At 39.3% G+C, this 20,167-nt stretch overlaps 1 pseudogene; it reads left to right on the top strand.

Annotated features, from left to right (window-relative positions):
• The first annotated feature begins 7,544 nt into the window (after positions 1-7,544).
• LOC101609678 lies at positions 7,545-16,910 on the top strand (annotated as a pseudogene).
• Positions 16,911-20,167: the final 3,257 nt, after the last annotated feature.

Below are 20,167 nucleotides of genomic sequence, written 5' to 3'. Positions count from 1 at the left end.
TTTCTGCCAGTCAGTCAGGAATAACACAAGATACACTGGCTTTAGTTAGAGAAAACCTCAACAAAAGAAAATACTAATGCTCTAAATAGATAAATAAAGAATAAAATAAGTTCTGTTAAACTCATGGTATTGTGTATGGAATACACTCCTTAGATAAAAACCTCCTAGACACTATCCTTCATGAGTCAAGGATTTGACTTAATGGTATATCAAAGGGGAAAATGGAAAATGGAATGTAAATAGACCTTGTTAAACATCCTCCTTTGCAGCCCTTGTCTTTAGGCACACAGAATGGAGACCAGGACCCAAGTTGATCTTCCTGACAGATAAAGGAGAAGTTTCGGGAATGATTATCACAGACCTTATTGCAAAAGTCAGGTGTTTTCTGTTATCTAAGAAATGGTATGACCCCTTCTGTGCAATGTAATATGACCTTCCTGTACTTTTCTGTTTCTAAATACCTTTATGATTACATAGCATAGTATGTTTCTTGCCCCAGTTCCACCTAACTTTATATTTTAACTTCCATCCTGTTTTTACAATGAACATCTTGCGGTTTTCTGTAATAAACTGACATTCCCAGCAGTTTGAGGCTGTATCCTGAGATCCTGAACTCTGGGATGCAAACCTGATGCACCAGCTTTCTTCTTTTTCTTTCTTTTTACCCAGTGAGTCGATGGTCTTACTTGTGTGACACCGGACTCCACAATGCTTTAAGAAATTGCATAGTTTGTGCAAATTTCTAGACTTATATTCATAGGCTCTCCTTAGAGATAAAAACTCATGACTAATACTTCATTCAATTAACATTTGAATACTGCTGAGTTTCTGGTTACTTTGGAGATGAGTCAATAAGCATGATCATCACAATATCCCCTAGAGAGTGAGTATTCCTTCTCCAAACCTGGAGTGGCAATGTTTGTACCCACTCCTGAGAACCATGATTAATCTTTGGTGGACATACCGCGATCACCTCACATTTTTTTTGGTGGCTTACATTTTTTTTTTCTCTAAAACTTCCTTTAACAGAGGACTTCACCTCTTTTCTATTAAATATTTAAAAGGGCAACTGATAAAAATGTTTTCTATATAATATGGTAATTGTTTGCACAGTCTGACTGGGCACTTTTTCTTTATTTGGGTTTTTTTTTATTTATGCTCTTTATTCTCTTGTTCCTTCATTGCTCCATCATAAAATAATCTTAAAGAGTTTTGATTGCTCTACCTTCAGGAACTTTTCTATTGGTAGTCCAGTTTTCTTAAATTGTGTTATGCTAGAGAAAATGAAGTTTCTCAAACATATGAGCTCATTTGACAATAAAATACTGAATGCCTATATCCATAGCTGAGGCTTCAGTTACCTCTTTTCTGGCCTAAAATACTGATGGCAAAGTCTTGTTCTCATGGGCCTATTTGAATCTACTTGTAACATCCATCTGTGGTTTGATATTAAAGGGATTCTACCGTCATATCTAAGTTGATTAGAAGTTTCAAGAGCCATTAGTGATGTATGCCAAGATTAGTGAAATGAAAATTGGTTCAGGCCCTATTTAGTTCTGAATTTTTCTCTAGATGATCTGTAAATGTACTTCTCTAATGTAAGTTAACTTGAATTATCCTGTACTGTCATAACCTTCAGCCATTCCCAGCACAGTTTTATTATTTGAGAACACTTGCTAGTGTCTGATATGCATAGATTTTATGTCAATCAGAAAGACTTCCACTTCTTCATCTTTATTCACATGCATGATTGCTATACAACAGCTCTTCTTACAGACAGAGGATGTCACTGAAGTTAATGCTTAGGAGAGGAAGCATGGAGGCTGCAAACTGGGACAACAGCAATTGGGATATACATTGTGTTATACCTGCAGGCTGAGAGATTTGTTTGTTTCCAAGAAAAATAGACATTCCTGTTCATCACAGCAGGAGGATTCAGAGCTTTCTGAACAGAGAACAAGAGTACACTAACACTAATCTACACAATAAAGATCCACAATGAAAAACAGATTTGACCCATTTTATAACAACACCAAAAAAAAAAAAAAAAAGCAGTCCCTTTGGAGCCTTGTGGCCCTATTAGCTGCCTTTGGGTGGACTGAAATTTACCATAGCACATTGACCAGTTATTCAGCACTCTTTTTCCTCAAGACCTGTTTGGAGTGAAGAAAGAATTTTACAAAATATGTGTCATCAGTTGGCATAGAAAAAGCAGATGGAAAGAGATAGAAAGGGGCATAAAAGAACTTCACAAGAAAACTGGCATGTTGTTTAGATGGGAAAAGAACTTGATTTCCATCAAGTTTAATAATCATTAAATCTTATGCAAATGAGGATTGAAAGAAAAATGGCATTTGAATCTACATGATAGATAAGGGAACTTAGGTTTAGTGACTTCATTCTTGTCAGGCATTGCTATGCCTCTTTTCTCCATGACTCTTGGGGCTCAAGGAAACAACCAACAGCAGTCTCCCCATTCCTAACCTGAGTTCAAAAGCACTTGAGGGAAAGACACATAGGATCAAGAGATACAGATAAAAGTAAAAGTTTTGTGATGAGTCACGTCGAGAAAGGCTGTCATTAAGATACATCCAACTGTACCTTCAAATAACACTCTATCACACTGGAACTTACCTCAAACTGAGAAACCATGCTGTAGAAGAGCCTTTTAAATCTGGTTGCTTCTTACAAGCGCAGCAAGCAAAATAATGACTCCTCTTCAAGTAGGCAAGAATAGGAGAAAAAGTAGTGATGCAAAATTTGGGGGCTCAGGGGGATCCCAGGCCTGTGAACTTCAACTTTTAAGTTCCTGCCTATTTCAACAAAGAATTAAAAAAATAGACTTTGAGAAGGTTAGAAGATAAATTGTGAGGTTTATTTTAGGGAGAATCAGCAGCCAGGGGGAGATTAGAAAGATTCAAGCTACATGGAAATTCTTCTCTTTACCCATCAGGAAGAGAAGAGGGGAGAGTGAAGAGATATGGAGAACTCCAAGGTAAAAACACATGAAAAGGACACACACATTCACATACACACAGACAAACACCCACACATGACAAAACATCTAGATTCTTTTTAGGAATCTTTTTAGTATCCAAAGGAAGGCTAGAAAGACCCTGGAAAGATAGAACTTTTTCTTCTTCTTGCCTAAAGGGAGGAGAGCAGATGGAAAAGATCTGCTTCACTGAAAGATCTCCATGGAAAAGCCTCTGATACACACACACACACGCACACACACACACACACACACACACACACACACACACACACACACAGAAAGCAAGATATGAGATCCAAGACCAAAAGATTCAGAAGAAACACATGCACACATATGTGAAAAGCAGGGCATGAGTGCAAAACCCCTTCCTCTTCACACTCACATTGAAAGGTAGTCAGGTAGCTTTGTTAGACACTTAGGGTAATTGGGGCCCTGAAAAAGCAGGTATATCTGCCCTCTGCAATCTGTACTTGTTAGAGATCAAACTATCATTTGATTCCTTATCTTGTATTTAAAGGGATCTGTCCCCTTTCCTAATCCTACATAGTGGTTGGTCAAGTTTAACCCCTAGAAATTGTCTTCATGGCTAGTATCTTCCTGAGACAGGCCCTAGCCCAGACCAATCAGCTATCTCTCTGGATGAACCTGAGCCAGAAGGAATGGCCCACTACTATAAGGTTATACATACGTTTGTGAGAGGAGGTCAAGCTCTCTGGGCTGCTTGACAACTCCAGCTTCTGGTGAGTTTCCCCTCATCTTGTCTAAGCTGGGCTGAGAGGAAGGGAGAACCCCATGACCAGTACTTTCCACATAGGCTCTTTACCCATTCCTACCCTCCACATAGCAGGAGTTCTTTTTTACTTTCTTTTCTTTCCTTTCTAACTCTCTTTTTACAGTTTTTTCCAGGCCCATGTGGATATATTTATATTTCTTCCCTTGGTTCAGTACTTTGCACAATAAATATAATAATTTAAGAATTATCCTTCTCATTTCTCATTTTGTTTTTCCCAATTCTTTGGTTAAATGTAAACTGAAATCCAGGATTTGGGGTTCAAGGACTTTCCTGAACTCATAACACCCCGTTTTAATGTGGGAGCCAATAAAGACTGATAAATAACATAGTAATGGATTTGGGGATTAAAAAAAAGTTACACATATACTAGTGCTAGAAAGCACCCAAAATAGATGAGAAAATATTACCTTACCCTTTCCCAGTCAGGCTTGTATGGGTGAAGAACTCACCAAAGCAGAAAGTAGGAGATTCAGGTATCAAGGGAATATAGCCAACAGACAGATTATATATGTGGCAGGCCCATCAGATCCATTTATAGGGTCAGACTTCCAATCAGGATGAGTCTTGTCACCAGACATGAATATAAGGGTGAAACCTAACTGGTTTGTGGACTTAAGGGGCTGACTCAGGAAGGACCCATCCATATAGCTGTGCTGAGCTAAGAAACAGGAAGTGAGACTAGCTGAAACACAGGTTCTGGTCTTATGACAGCAGGCCAGGTGGCATTTCCTTGTTTCCTTAGACCTTGTCCCTGGATGAATCCCTAATAAAAATATCTTCTCGTTTTCTTCCAGTAGCGGTTCCATGTGATAATTGCTTCTTGCTGATATCTCTCTGTTTTACTATAATAATATTAAGAAATGACAGAGACAAAATTTTATTTTTCTGAAGGTTTTCTTTCCATACTTAAGCAATATATTCTACCCTAAATCCTGCGACAAATTGTAGAAATTTTCTTTTTATTAGATTATTTTATTTATTAACAAGGACAAAGAGAGTAAGGGAGAGTCAGAATGGGCAAGTCCGAGCCTCCTGACACTGCAATGAATTCCAGAGGCATGCACCACTTTGTGTAACTGGCTTTACATGGGTACTAGGGAAGAGAAACCATGTCATCAGTCTTTTCAAAGCAAGAGCATTTAATCATATCTCCAGCCTGATTTTTGAATTCTTTTTAACTCCTTCAAATTGCCAATCCTTTCCCAATAGTGATGAATTATCTGATAGATGGATATGAGAGAAGTTAGCAAGCATCATGTGACTTCCTCTGACTTTTCCATCTGATTTTAATACAAATAAAGAATCATTTTAGCCAGTCGTGGTGGCATATTCCTTTAATCCCATCACTCTGGAAGCAGAGGTAGGAGAATCACCATGAGTTTGAGGCTACCCTGAGACTACACAGTGAATTCCAGGTTAGCCTGGGCTAGAGTGAGACTCTATCTTGAAAAAACAAAACAAAACAAAAAAGCAGCATCTTACCAATAAATATACTAAAATGGGCTTTCACTTTTGGGTGGCCTTGGAGTATCTTCTGGTCTAAGGACTAATGAGTCAATCTCAGTAATTCAGGGATCAAATACTAGAAACTTCTTTTAGCAATTATTAATTTTTAACACATGTAACTGTGCTAATTATCAATGAATCCTAACTTGAGAGAAGAAAGTAGACTTATGCTTTGGTCTCCTAAGTTCACCAATTTTTATCTTAGTTGACACCCTTGAAATACTGTCATTTGAGGAAAAAAAGAAAAAGTCACACATTTCAAGACTGTTGATATGACCCAATATGGTGGCTTTAGTCTTGGGTGCTAGGCATGGATCTCACAAGCCCACTGACTTTGGTAGGTAGCATCTGATAATCATTTTTTGGATGCAAAAATGTGTTTCAGAGGAAACAAGGCTGCCTGGACTTGGTGAGAAGCTTCAAAGAATTTAGGCTGATCAGATATAGGAGGTGCTAATCACTGAGAAGGCAGCTATCTGCACAACTGAAGCCTAAGGCTGGGACAAGGAAGAGTCAAGATAGTCACTACTTGACAAAACTCATTCCAAATATATGGCCTAGTATCTGATCTACTTTAGAGAAGGTTCCATGGGAGGCTTAGAAGAATGTGTAACCTGTGGATTTTTGGTAGAATGTTCTGTAGATGTCTTTAGGTCTAATTGATATATGGTGTTTGAGGACACTCAACACCTACCAAACCAGAGATCCAGAGGATCCTAAGAGACCATCACTGAAGTGGAATTACAATGCTCCCTGCATGGCGCAAGGAATTTTGCTGAAGAGGTGGGAAGATTGTTAGAGCCACAAGTTGGGACATTTTGCACAGATACATTGCCTCTCCCCGCCATAATGCATGACCCACAATCTCCAATGGGATTGACCTGCATCCCCAAAGAGGACAGCCTCTTCAGAAAAGGGGCAGGAAGGAGAAAAAAGGTTGGTACCAACAAGTGTTGTTTACATGCAAAATAAGTTTATATCTAATAAAAAAAGGAAAATAAAAAATTAAAAAGAAATAATAAATAAATAAAAGAAATAAAAAAAACTCATTCCAAACAGACAGAATTTTAATGTATAGGTGGGTCACTTTGAGGAAGCTATGGAGATTTGGTTGAAGGAGTGTCTTTAAGATTAAGACACAATAAAGTCATTAATATCTCACAAAGTATTCATATGCTTTTCCTTCCAGCCATAGTAGGAAAAAGAGAGATTCAGAACTCTGCATGCTATTCCTTTCCAGGTTATTTGAACAACATTTGTAGCCAGTAGAAAGAAGTGGAGAGGAGCTAAGCTCTGGGACCCACAGGGTTTGTCATGGATCAAGGTTTAACGCTTCACCAATTTGTCTCAAATTAGCTCCAAATAAGTTAAAGTCTTTGAATAGCATTTATAACACCAGAGTCCAACACAGGCTGTAGGCATTTTGATTCATAAACAAATCTATGTTTATTACTAATATGCCAATTCAAAAAGTCAGAAAGGCCTATAGTTGGAACAGTCCCTTAAAAAATTGAATGTGCTTAGGAAATCAAGGAGAAATTGGATTACTAGGAAAAACATAAATTTCACTCTAAGTTCCATAATTAGAACAATGAGATAATGAAGAAAAAAACAAAAACACATAGTATAAATTAAGAGGACAAAAGGAAATGTTTCATTAGAAGAGGATAACAAGTCAATGAGATGAATATACACACAGAAGATTACATATTAAAATGCAGGTTACTCTCTGTAGACAAGGTAGAAAGGGAAAAGAGCATGTCCAGGTTGAAGTGCTCTTGTAAGACTAGAAAACTGGGAGACATTTCACTGTCATTTGATAACATGGAATTTATATGATAAAAGGAAATCTAATAGCCAGTGAGAGATACCACAAAGACAGAAGTAGTTCCCCCCATATGTCCCAGTAAACCATTTTGAAGTACATGTTCCAGGCTGTGAAAGGGGGTCATATAAAGACCAACTGGAACTATTTTTTGAAAAAAAGTTTGAAGAAAAAGGAATAAAAATGGAAATCCCTGAAAAGGAATGAGCAGAATGATGAGTATAGAAGATTTCAACATCAATAAGTTGACAGCCAGGTAGACAAATTTACCAAATAAAATAAAAGGACATTTCCTATGTTCCAAGGAATACATTTTGAGATGGAGCTAAACCAATAGAAATCCCCACAGTGGGATACATGGGAGGAATCAGGATAGACAAGTGTAGACCTGCTCACTGAACAAGAAGAGCAAGCTCGACAGCATGGCCCTGCCAGAGCCACCTGAGAAGAGCAGGTGGACAGCACGGACATGCAGGAGCTTGGTTCTCTTCTTTGCAGCAGACAACTTCCTGTGTTTTCCTGCTCAGAGAGTAAGGATAGCTGACATTGATTTAAAATTTAAAGTAATCAATGTATCTCTTTTGGAAATGTGATAGGAAACAGAATACAGTTTCATATTAAATAAACTATGATGATGAACTTTTCAAATGGGAACCAGAGAGGGATACTGAAGTGTTATGGTTTGAATATTGTCATCAGATTTCATAAGTCAGGGGCTGAGTCTCAAAGAACAGTGTTGGCAGAGGAGCTCTGAAAACAGGTCATTGGATTAATGCTATGGTGTTGGTATGAACTAATTGTCACAACAGTGGGTTAAGTAAAAATGGGTTAATTCTCATCACTGTCTCTCATCTATGGTGATGATGATGATGATGATGATTATTATTATTATTATTATTATTATTATTATTATTATTATCTTACCTTCCACTACAGTTCAGGGAGGTTCTCATCAGATTACGGTGCCATACACTGTTTTTTTTTTTGTCCTATAGAAATATGATCTAAATATAAGTTTATTGCTTATAAATTACCCCATCCCCAGTATATTGTTATAGCACTATAGTGCAGACTAAAACAATCCATAGACCCTCAGATCTAACAATTATCAGCAGCCCAACGTGTGGGAATGAAAGAATACATGATGTTAAAATATGAGACGCGGGCTGGAGAGATGGCTTAGCGGTTAAGTGCTTGCCTGTGAAGCCTAAGGACCCCGGTTCGAGGCTCGGTTCCCCAGGTCCCACGTTAGCCAGATGCACAAGGGGGCGCACACGTCTGGAGTTCGTTTGCAGAGGCTGGAAGCCCTGGAGCGCCCATTCTCTCTCTCTGCCTCTATCTGTCTTTCTCTCTGTGTCTGTTGCTCTCAAATAAATAAATAAATAAATTAAAAAAAAAATGAGACGCTATACTGAAGATCCTAGAAAAAAAAATGGAAGGTTTCCAGGGGAAAGAAACACTAAAGATGCATGTATCTCACTACTGGAGACTGTTCACATAGGTGTGGTTACTTTATAAGAGGATCTGTTGCCAGAGATGAATTACAATTTTACTCATTTATCTCTGCATCTTTCTGACTCCTTTGCCAAACCCCACTTCTGCCTGGAGCAGGAGCAAAAGCCCTCTCCTCCTTAGAGAAGGGAATTGGTTTACTCTACCTACCACTCTCTCTTCTATTACCTCTGTGACTTAACTCTAGTCTGATCTAAGCCACATTCTTTTCTCCTCAGGAACTTATAGAATTACTTCACTTTCCTCTTGAGATTTTTGGATTGTCTGTTATCTTTTGGTATCTGTCTCCCTCTAACTTTCTGGCTTCAGACCCTATAATGCCACCTGTGGTATGGTACTACAACTCTTAAAACTTTAATTATAAAAGGGTAACTCTCCTCAGGTGCCTTTCATGGAACAACACTGCTCTTTCCCTGTCTTCTATTGTCTATCAGTGGCAAAAATATTGGAAATACAGCAGTCATTGAAGTAGTATCATTTGTTCATGGGCAGGAAAGTTTAAAATACACAAAGGTCATGTATAGAAACTAAAATGTGAATTCTCCTTCTCATGAAGTTATCAGAACATAAACAGAGATAACAGGGCAATCAATACTTCCTTCAACAAAATATAATGTGAGGATGCAATAGAAGTCTACCCTCCAAGGGAAGTTTTATACAATCAAGAAAAGTTCCATAGCAAGAGACCATAGCAGCACCCATTTTAGCACTTCACTCATCATACCTGCTCAAAAGAAAACATGAAGGCTGCTTGTAGACAGCACAAGCTCTGTCAGTGCTATAAAGCCATAATGGACAAGTTCCAGGAAAGAGGAAAATAAAGATATTTAATACCATTAATGAAATAAAATCCTGAAAGACAACAAAGAAAATCAGGCACTATGAATGCCTCCAGTGTTACATTTTAAAGGAAATAATAGAAGGTGTGTATAGATAGATGGCTGTATCTTTTCTTAGAGCACACATGTAAAGCCACAATTATCTTTTGAATGAAAATTTCTATGAATTAACTTAAAAATCATACATTAGGCACAAATGTCACAGAATGACTTCATCTGGAGAAAGAAACCAGGATTTGTTTTCACTGTTTTCACCCAGTCTCCTTCAGATGGAACTGACATCTGCCTGCTCTTTAAGTAACAGTGGGCTTGGATTACAGAAAGATCTTGATTGTGATAATATCATTCTCCTTGGAGGATTTGAGCTGATGTTTCTACCTGTGATAGGTAAGATTTGATGTGGCAAGACTTGAGCTTTCCATTTCCAGTTGGTCTCTACAAAAAGTGCTTCATGGGGTGATGCTTGCAAATAGAGGATGACATTAGCTTAGAACACTTGTCAGCAATGTGTTATCTGAATGTGATTATGATGAACAATACTGAAGACTTTGTGAAATCTCTTCTCTTCCATCCTTATACTGGCAATGTCATGAAAGCAAAGGAAACATTAATATTATCAGGTGGAAATAGAATAAAGAAAGTCAACTCAACAAACGCATGATCAGGGGGTGGTTAAATATCTCAGTGGTTAAATGTGCTTGATTTCAAAGTCTGTGGGCCTGGGTTGAGTTCCCCAGCACCCACATAAAGTCATGTGAACAAACTGATGTTTGGGTCTGAAGTTTCTTTGTAGCAACAAAGACCCTGGCACACCCAAACTCCCTCTCCTCCCCTCCCCTCCCCTCCCTTCCCCTTTCCTTCCCTCTTCTCCTTTCTTCCCTTCTCCTTCTCCTTTCTTCCCTTCTCCTTTTCCTTCTCCTCCCTCTCTCTCTCTCTCTCTCTCTCTCTAATGTATACATACATATAAATAAATAAATAAACAAACAAACATTTGAAAACATTATGGACCTAGATACAACTCAGGAAAAAAGAGAGATGAACAATGGAGTCTAGACAGACCCCACATATTTGATCATATTATTGTGTTAGTAATAACTTTCTAATTTTGAGCTATATACTTTGCTCAAAAAACTGGGCATGGTAGCACACACATTTAATCCCAGCACTCAGGAGGCAGAGGTAGGAGGATTGCCATGAGTTCAAGGCCGCCCTGAGACTACATAGTGAATTCCAGGTCAGCCTGAGCTAGAGTGAGACCTTACCTTGAAAAACAACAAAAGAGAGAGAGAGAGAAAGAGAGAGAGAGAGAGAGAGAGAGAGAGAGAGAGAATGTAGGACTGGACAGATGTCTTAGTGAGTAAGGTGCTTGCTGCAATGCTAAATGACCCAGGTTCAATTCCTTAGGGCCCACATAAGACAAATGCACAAGGTATGGCATCTGTCTGGAGTTTGTTTGCAGTGGTTAGAGGTCCTGGCCAGCTATTCTTTTTCTCTATGCCTCTTTTTCTCTATCTGCCTCTCCCTCTCTGTCAAATAAATAAATAAAAATTTCGCCAGGCATGGTGGTGCATGCCTTTAACCCAGCACTTGGGAGCCAGAGGTAGGAGGATCACCATGAGTTTAAGGCCACCCTGAGACTACATAGTGAATTCCAAGTCAGCTAGACTACAGTGAAACTGTACCTCAAAAAGCAACAACTACAAAATGAATAAATAGGTAATTTTTTTTTTTTTAAAGAGAGAATGGCCTTATAGAAGAAAGAAACATCATGTTTTCAATATAAATTCGTTTTCCCCATTTTGATGCAGTGTGGAAAATAAAAGTTAGCCAACTGTTATGATCTGAGGATTATGATTAAAGAGTATACAAGTATGATTACTGGATTTTGCAAATAAAATTACAGGACAATATAAATATGACTTGAAATTAAATATTTTAGTTACAAATGCATTTCAGATATTCCAAGGGAAATATTTGCATTATAAATTATTGATTTATAATTTCTATATATCTTGGTATATGGTATTTCATTTCTAAAATATAAATTATATTTATACTGAAACTTGCTCATTATTTATATGAAATTTAACTGAATGTCTAGTGTTGTTTTTTTTTCTTGCAGTTTTATATACAAATGTTTTGAAATCTTACAAGGAATTTTTACAATCACCTCAAAGAACTAAATTCTCCTAAAAAAGAAAGTCAAAAATTGAATGGACTGTCTTTTAGGACATAGAATTTTATGGTACCATTGCCTTTTGGGTCCAGTTTTGTATCCCTCACCCCCTCCCTTACCCTCCCCTCCCTCCCTATCATCTGGTCCTCTAGATATTTGGTAGGTTTGTATGTAACTTGGGTAGATTCAGGTTAGGAGCTGTGGTTGAGTGAGACTGCGGTGATTATCTTTCTGTGATTGGGTAAGTTCATTGAGAATGATCCGTTCCAGGTTCTACCATTTTTCTTCAAATTTCATTGTGTCATTTTTCCTTACTGATGTGTACAATTCCAACATGTAGCTATACCACATCTTAATTATCTACTTGTCTAATGATGGACATCTGTGTTTATTCTAGCTCTTGGCTATTATGAATTGAGCAGCTATAAAGATGGTTGAGCAAATCTCTCTGAGCTGAGGCGTGGAGCTTTTAGGATACATGCCCAGTAAGGGAATAACTGGGTCCAATGGTTGAACCTTCACCAGGCCCTTAAAGGGAACACAGGATTCACAAGGCCCTGGAAAGGGTATGACAAAAACTGACTGTTATCTCCTCCGGTTTCTACTTCTCTCTCTGTTCCTCTTCTCTCTCATCTCTCTATCTATTTTATATCACTTATCTTTTTCTTCCTTCTCTTCTTGGGCACTGACTTGTCACTCCTGGTACCAGCATGTGGATATCATCCACAATGAGCCTTTGATCACAGAGAACTGCAAGGTCTCTCAAAAGATACAGATTTATGTCAGAGAGCTTGATGACCCACCTTAGGTTAGTGGTAAAACCCTACTGCTGAAGACACCATACACTGTTGGCACATATCATGGGCTAACATGGCTAGAAGATAGAAGAGAGTCAGGCCCCAAGCAGTTAGCCCTTCTCATGCCAGAAGGTGCTAAATGAGTGACTGGGGGATAATGACTAATATCTGTCCAAGCAATGCATGGCCTAACCTACTTAGCAGCAAACAACCTGACGTGATCCTCATACAAGTTCAATAGTGGTGCATAGCCATGGTGGGAAACCAACTGCTCTTGATTTGGATAACTGATCTACTCATTAGATTGGAACCCATAGCTGGAGTGGGGAAACAAGTCAGAACCATATCCAAAAATGAGCCTGCTCTCAATTAAACACTCTCTAAAAATCAATGGCTATCCCATTTATTTGCTGCTAACTTTACTTTCCATTAGAGAATCTGCTTCTCTTTTTCAGATAGATGCAGATCCTTTGGAGAGAACCACCCAATCATACCTCGAAAGGGCCCCATCTGAAAGTAAGTATAATTGGGGAAACAAGCAAGAATGCTGTTTTCTTGGTGAACCAGGAACCAGCACAACGGTGAAGGAGATAGATACAGAGAACAATCAACCCCTACCAAACCAGATATCCAAAGACACAGAGGCACCCAAGATCTCAACATGGAAGCAAACCTAATAGGAACCCAACATGCAGCAGGAAAATTTGTGGAGAAGGGAATGGAAAGAATGTCAGAGCCACATGCTGGGTCATAACACACAGAGTCATTTCCTCCTACCCAAAAGTAAAGGCTAACCCTACAATGCATGACCCATATAACTCAACAAGGAGGCTCCCGGTGGAGGGGGGAGGACAGGGAGGAGGTTTACAATGGTACTAACTTGACTGTATTCACTGACTACAAAAAATTTTAAAAAATTATCCAGAAAAAAAAAAAAAAAACATTGAATGGACCTGGGAAACTTGGAATGGCTCTATTTTGGAAGCTTTATGGGATTTCAATTTATACAGGAAAAAAAAATCCAGGTTACTACATTGGAACTAGCATTCTCTATTGAAAATATGAATGAACATCCTCTATATGACATGATAAAATAGAAATTTGGAAGGATTTTAAGACATGAGGGGTTTAACTTCCTTGAACATTATCATGTAATGTTTTAAGTTCCTGTAGAACTTTGATAAGAAGAAGGAGATTATATTCAGTTTGCAGGAATTGAATCTTTAATTGACAGAGTGTTACTTGAGATTATTTATGTTATCTCATAAATTTGTTACCTACTCTCTGGGCAGATGTATTGGACACACTGTCCATATTTTGAGATGAGAAATTGAACTATTAATTTTCAGACAGAGGTATGGCAGGGCCTTGGAGTTTCTGATGTGGTAACCTGAAATTCCTCTAGCTTTCTGATAGCATGAAACAGGAAAACTGCTGTCCACCCATGGTGCCAGAAAAACTGTCCAAGAAACAGCACTGGGAGGTATGGGAGGTTAACAGTTGTTTTCAATGACTGGACAGGTAAACCTGTCCTTTTCAAGGGAGAAATACTAATAACTCAATTACAGCTTGTTGAAGCTGTCTTACCCAATCAGCTATAGCAATAAGAAAAAAGAAAAGAGATTTTCATCTTTACTGTGAAAATTCTATATTCTGTCCTGCAATACGGACCTTCAGATGAATAAGAAAAAGTGTTTTCTCTTCCCTCCCTTTCTCTAATTTTCCAATGTGAATTTTCCAATATGAAGTAAAAAGCAATGTGGTTACAGAAATTTCCTTGCGTTATCTTCTGTGAAGTTGCTTCTGGTCAGATTTTTGTTTGTTTCTTTCTTTCTTTTGTTCCAGCTATGAGAAAGTAAATGATACAACTGCCGATTTTGATCCATCAAACTGCTTCTTTGTGTACTATCTGACATTTTAAAAGAAAACAACATGTGACACTGCAATTGAACTACTCTGTCAGTCCTCTTTCCCATTGTACAGTTTGGCTACTAACATTCCTTGCTAGTACTATAAGTTCCTGGTATTTTAATTATTAAAATTAACTCATTTCAGCTGCCACAACTGCCTTGGATTCATACATCTTATAGTTGTCTGTTACCTACAGCTCTCCTATTCTTCTTGGCATTGATCAAACTTGCTGCTGTCTTCTGGAGACTGGAAAGGAGAAAGGCATTGTGCAACTGTCCAAGGCTTCACCTCATTCCCTTGTTCATTCTTCTGACATGAAAATAGAAAGGGAACCTGAATCTACCCAAGATACCTTACATATCCAGCAATTATCTCGTGGACTAGATACTAGGATGGATGGGGAGGAAGGGGAGGGAGAGGAGGGCATTGAAGGGGTGGGAAACACAAATTGAGGCCCAAATGGCAATGGTACCATAAAATTCTACTTCCTAAGACGCAGACCAAATGGCTGAACCTTCACCAGGCCCTTACAGGAAACACCTGAAACAAAAGACACTGGAGAGGGTAGGGTGAAGGCTAACATTAATATTCTACATCTTCTCTCCCTCTCCCTCTCCCTCTCTGTCTCTTTTCTCTAACTCTTGTATATTAGTTATCTTTTCCCTCATTTTCTTAGTAGGCACTGACCTGTAACTCCCAGTATCAGCATAGGGCTATCATCCACAATGATCAGAGAGACCTACAAGGTTTCCTTAGAGACGAACAGATTTCTGTCAGAGTACTTGATGACCCACCAAAGGCCAGTGGTAAGACCCTACTGCTGAAGACACCATATGCAGTTGACATGTAAATGGAATGGCATGGCTGGAAGCTAGAAGAGAGTCGGTCCCCAGACAGTCAGCACGTCTAGTGCCAGAAGGTGCTACATGGGCGACTGGGGGAAAATGACCAATATCTGTCCAAGCAACTCATGATCTAACCTAATTAGCAGCAAATAACCTGTTGTGATGCCCACATAAGTGCAACAATGGCACACAGCCATGGTGCGAACCAGTTGCTCTTGATTTGGCTAACTGATCCCCTCAGTGGTATGGGACTCATAGCTGGAGCTGGGAAACAAGTCAGAACCATATCCAAACATTAGCTCCCTCTCCAATATCAAGCTACCATCAATCATGGGCTACAAGAGGGCCTACACATATCAAATCCTCTATTAAAAAAAGTAAGAGTTATCTCATTTGTCCTGGTGCTAACTTACTCTCTGTTGGAGAATCTGCTTCTCTTTTTCAGATAGATGTAGATCCTAAGGAAAGAGCCACCCCATCATACCTCAAAAGGGCCCCAGCTGAAACTAAGAAAAATTGGTGAAACAAGCAAGGGTGCTGTTTTCCTGATGAACCAGATACCAGCACAAGGGGGAAGGAGACCAACACGGGGAAAAATCAACTCCTACCAAATCAGAGAGCCAGAGCCTCAGAGGCCCCCAACACCTCCTCACTGAAGCAGACCAAATGAACCCAACATGGCTCAGGGAAATTTTGTGGAAGAGGGGGAAGAAAGAATGTCATAGCCATGTGTTGGGTCATGATATGCAGAGACATTTATCTTACCCATAACTGAGCTAACTTCACAATGCACGACCCATATACCTCAACAAGGAGGGGCCAATGGGGAAGGGATTGGTCATGGATGAGCCTAATAATGGTACCAAACTGACTGTATTTGCTAAATACAAAACTAATTAATAAAATATATTTTTAAAAAAATGAAAAAGAAAATAGAAAGGGAAATGCAATTAGTCAATGGCCAGTTGGCCATATCTTTTTTATCAGTCATAGCCAATTTTCTCATAGGGCAGTTTGATAAGCATAGTATATATATGTAGCCAGAAAGCAGAAGACATTATACCCCTATGGTTCATGACTACCCCTGTTTTAACTTTTCAGTATCAGGGATGTATTCCCTCCCATGGAGTGGGCCTCCAGTCCAATTAGAGGGCCGTTGGTTTCCACCATGACAGACACTATTGCACCTGTAGGCTCATTTGGCCTGGCTGGTAAAATATAAGGCTTTCCACTCAGGCCATGAACGCAGAGACATCCAGCCACCGGATGGGAAGCCAAGAGACTGCCTTCTGCAGATAGTTTACCCAGACAGGAAGACTGTCAGCCTCTATGCAGAAAGCACCTATGACTATGTGGCCTGGAAGTTTACATAACAGGATTCCCTGGCTTGGCCATACTGTTAGATGACACTGCTGTCGTTGCCTTATCCCCTCTGTTTGCAGCCTATGCTGCACCAACACCTAAGGTCTATGACAATGGTCCTTACAGTGGTGCATACCCAACAAGAACCCAGGTTGTCTATTCAACAAATGGACAGGTGTATGCTGTGCCTTACCAGTACCCATATGCCTTATGGACCTTATCTACAAAAGCCTGCTAAGTCATCATCTGTGAGTGGTATCTGGACAATGACAGTGACCTGGCACTGGGCAGGCTTGCTGAAGGGGCCACAGGCATGGCCTTGGAGTCTCTGTTCTGGGTCTTCTAGAGTATTCAGTGTTGTGTGTACATAGCTTCTGGAAACCCATGTGCAGTGATATGATTTGCAGGGCCATTCTGTCTGTGACAAATATTTTAAATAATATTTCCATAGTTCTTTTGGAGATAATGAGCTGATGATTATAACCAGCCTTTATGTGAACAACCAGGAAGGGCAGTTAGCTAAAACCTGGGCTTTTTCAGGATACTGGCTCATGTCAAGTCTTTGCTAGGGAACTCTTGGAATACCTTAGTAGACATTTTTTGTCTTGAAAGACACTTTCTTTTCAGTGAGGTGTAGTTCTTAATTTAACTCCTTTTCCTATTATGCTGCTAATAACCGTGATGGAGAACTGAGAAGTGAGTGGCTGTGGCAAGAAAACTATAGCTTCTTTGGGTTTAACTCAGACTTTGAAACCTCATACCACAGCCCTGGGAGCCATGGGCTAGTAAGCTGCCAGGTGGCTTCTGTAGGGTGGTGGTGTGAGATTCCTATGACCTGCCCTGTGTGGCTCCTTAGGTCCCCTGAAAGACTGACTGCTTGGCATGATGGGGGGTCCCCCTCCCCCCTTAAAAATTATATGTCAGAATTATGCCTAATAGGAGAGCTTATTCTCCTTTCTGTATTTGCTTTTTATAGTGATACATGAAGAACATCTCAAGTTAGAATTGACCTGGGCCTTAGAAGCTTTAGGCTTTACCTTTAAACCTTGAAGAAGGCAGAATGGTTGTGTGAGGCTGGAGTAGCTGGCATTTGCTCAGAAATATGTTTTTAGTGTTCACTTATATTTATTTCCAGAAAAATCTATGGATGGCCTATTTTTTCTACTTGTTGAGAAAGTTGTTGAGTGGAATGGGGGAGAGCTTTAGTAATAATGTTTCAGCTTCATGCCTCCTGAGAACCACACTATTTGAGGATACTTTCTTGTCCCTTGGGAGGACTGTTCTGTGCAGGGACTGGGCTCTGTGGATACCCATTGAGTGCTGGGATGGACCATAGCTGTGAGGAGTCTTGGTTTCTGAGAAATGGGTTGGGACCTGGGAACTTGAGAGACGTGATGTAGGAATCTCTCATCCAGCCAGGACTTCACCTTGTTTCTCTTCCTAACCCACTCATGGTAGAGCAGCTACTTTACTGTCAGGTCTCCAAATATGTGAAATTCAGGAAAACCCATTAGTCCTGCTTTGCTAATCACTACTTGTATTTCCCATATTGTAAAATACATATTTCAAATATTCATATTTATGTTCTTTCATGTTATAAAGACCTAATTCCAGTTTTCCATCTGGCATGTTTTAAACAACACTTTTTCATGAAGGCAGGGCAGCACAGTGAAGGCTCTGCCTTTTGCATGGCATAGTCATGTTTTCCCCAGAAGCATATCTTCTATTATGATTGTGCCTGGCTGGATCCATGCATGTTGTCTCATGCTGCTTGAAGGGTCTCTCTTGGTCTGCTCAAGGCTTTCGATAAGTCACCATTGAGATGGGTGACAGGTGGATTTAGTTCTGCCCACAGTCTGTCTAGACACACCTAGGAGACTGGTGGACATGGTAGTGGCTATTTCCAGATGGCAAGAGAGTACTTCTCCATCATCCTCATGGGTAGGCAGGATGGGTAACAACATGGTAGTGATGGTTCAAAATGTTGCTTTAATCACTATGATGTTTTCATATTCTATGTCATTAGAATTGATTTTGCTCATTTTTTGTAATCCTTCTTAAAGCTTGTCTGGTTTACTTACGACATTTTAAAATCAGTTCTCGGTGTTGTCCTGGGTGTTAATTTTGATTTTAGTTAGTAAGTCACTATGATTCTGAGATCTACTAAATTTTGAGTAGTGCCCCCAAAGAGCTGTTGAAGGAAATTGCCTCCCAGTGTTTCATATTTGCCCCCTGCCCAGTCCCTGAACCCCAGGTGATTATAGTTAAGCCTGGACAACTTTTATCACTAGTGACTTGATTCTGGAATAACATGTATGAACATGGGCTCAGTTATTTCATGTCTTCATCCCAACCCCTGTAGAGGCCACCCTTTTAATAGCTTCAACAATGTCCTTTTGTGGTACCAGGTGCTTAGCTTGGGAGTTGCTGCCCATTTGAACTTGAGTGAACATTTCACTTCAATGTATGCTTTTCAGTAATGACTCTGGCTTGTGGAAGTGGATGCTGACACTGTACATTACCAATTTGATTGCTCTGCTCCTTTAGTTCTTTAACTTCAGAGGCTTGGCCATGAAAAACAAGAGGAATCCCTGTGGTTGAGTCTCAGGTTACTTCTCATGCAGGCCAGGCCTTGTCTACTGCAGGTCATCTATGACCTCAGGTAGCCTCCTCATCATGAAATGCTCCCACTTCAGACAGAATGACCCAGATTTATCCTGTATATTCTATTTTTTTGCTTTTTAGTTTCTATTATTTTTGTGATTGCTAAGGCATTTTTAGTATTTGGTTATTCCTAAAGAGTCTGTTTTTTTCCCTGTATGTGCAAAGTTGTATGTTTATAATTGAAAACTTTAAAACATTAAATGATCATTGACCTTTACAAAAAAAGAAAGGGTTATTTTTGGCTCAGGGCTGCAGAGATCTCACTCCATGATTCCTTAAGAGAGTATGGCTAAGAAAATTGCTCACTTCATGAGAGTCACATGGCAAACACAGAAATAGAAAGAGGCTCTGCTTCCAATAGAGCCTTATAGGGTACTTTCCCCACTCAGCGGCTTAACTTACTCACACTATGTTCAATCCACTAAATGTTCCACCACTTCCAAAAGTACCCTATGCAGGGGAACAAACCTTGAATGCATGGTTCCTTTGGGTTTATCACATACCCAAGCCATTGTCCTTGTCAGCTCTGTTTTTCAGGTAGACATGTGTGGATAGGTTCATAGATCATTGTTTTAAGGAATATTAGGTAATTAATTATCCTGAGTTCTTTCTTGTAAACTTTACCACACATTCATTATTTATCTCAGCTTCTATTTCTTCAGCTTTAATAAAGGGAAGGCTGTTGAGTGTCCTTCTAAGGCTAGACTCCCACTTTCAAAACTATTCTCATCTTACCCATATTTTCAACTATATTTTGAATAGGCCAACAAATCCACCAGATGTGTACAACACATATTACAATTCTATAATCTCAAACAAAGATTCAGCTTTATTCCAAACACTGCCTTGGAATACTTGGTAAGTTCTTCATAACAATATTTTTACAATGGCTGTCTATATAATTGAATGGTAAGTATATTTACCACCTCCATGGAACTA

This window comes from Jaculus jaculus, chromosome 9 (assembly GCF_020740685.1).
Source record: "Jaculus jaculus isolate mJacJac1 chromosome 9, mJacJac1.mat.Y.cur, whole genome shotgun sequence".
Classification (NCBI taxonomy): Eukaryota; Metazoa; Chordata; class Mammalia; order Rodentia; family Dipodidae; genus Jaculus; species Jaculus jaculus.
Note: the sequence above shows the minus strand (reverse complement) of the source record. Positions and strands in the feature narration are given on the sequence as shown.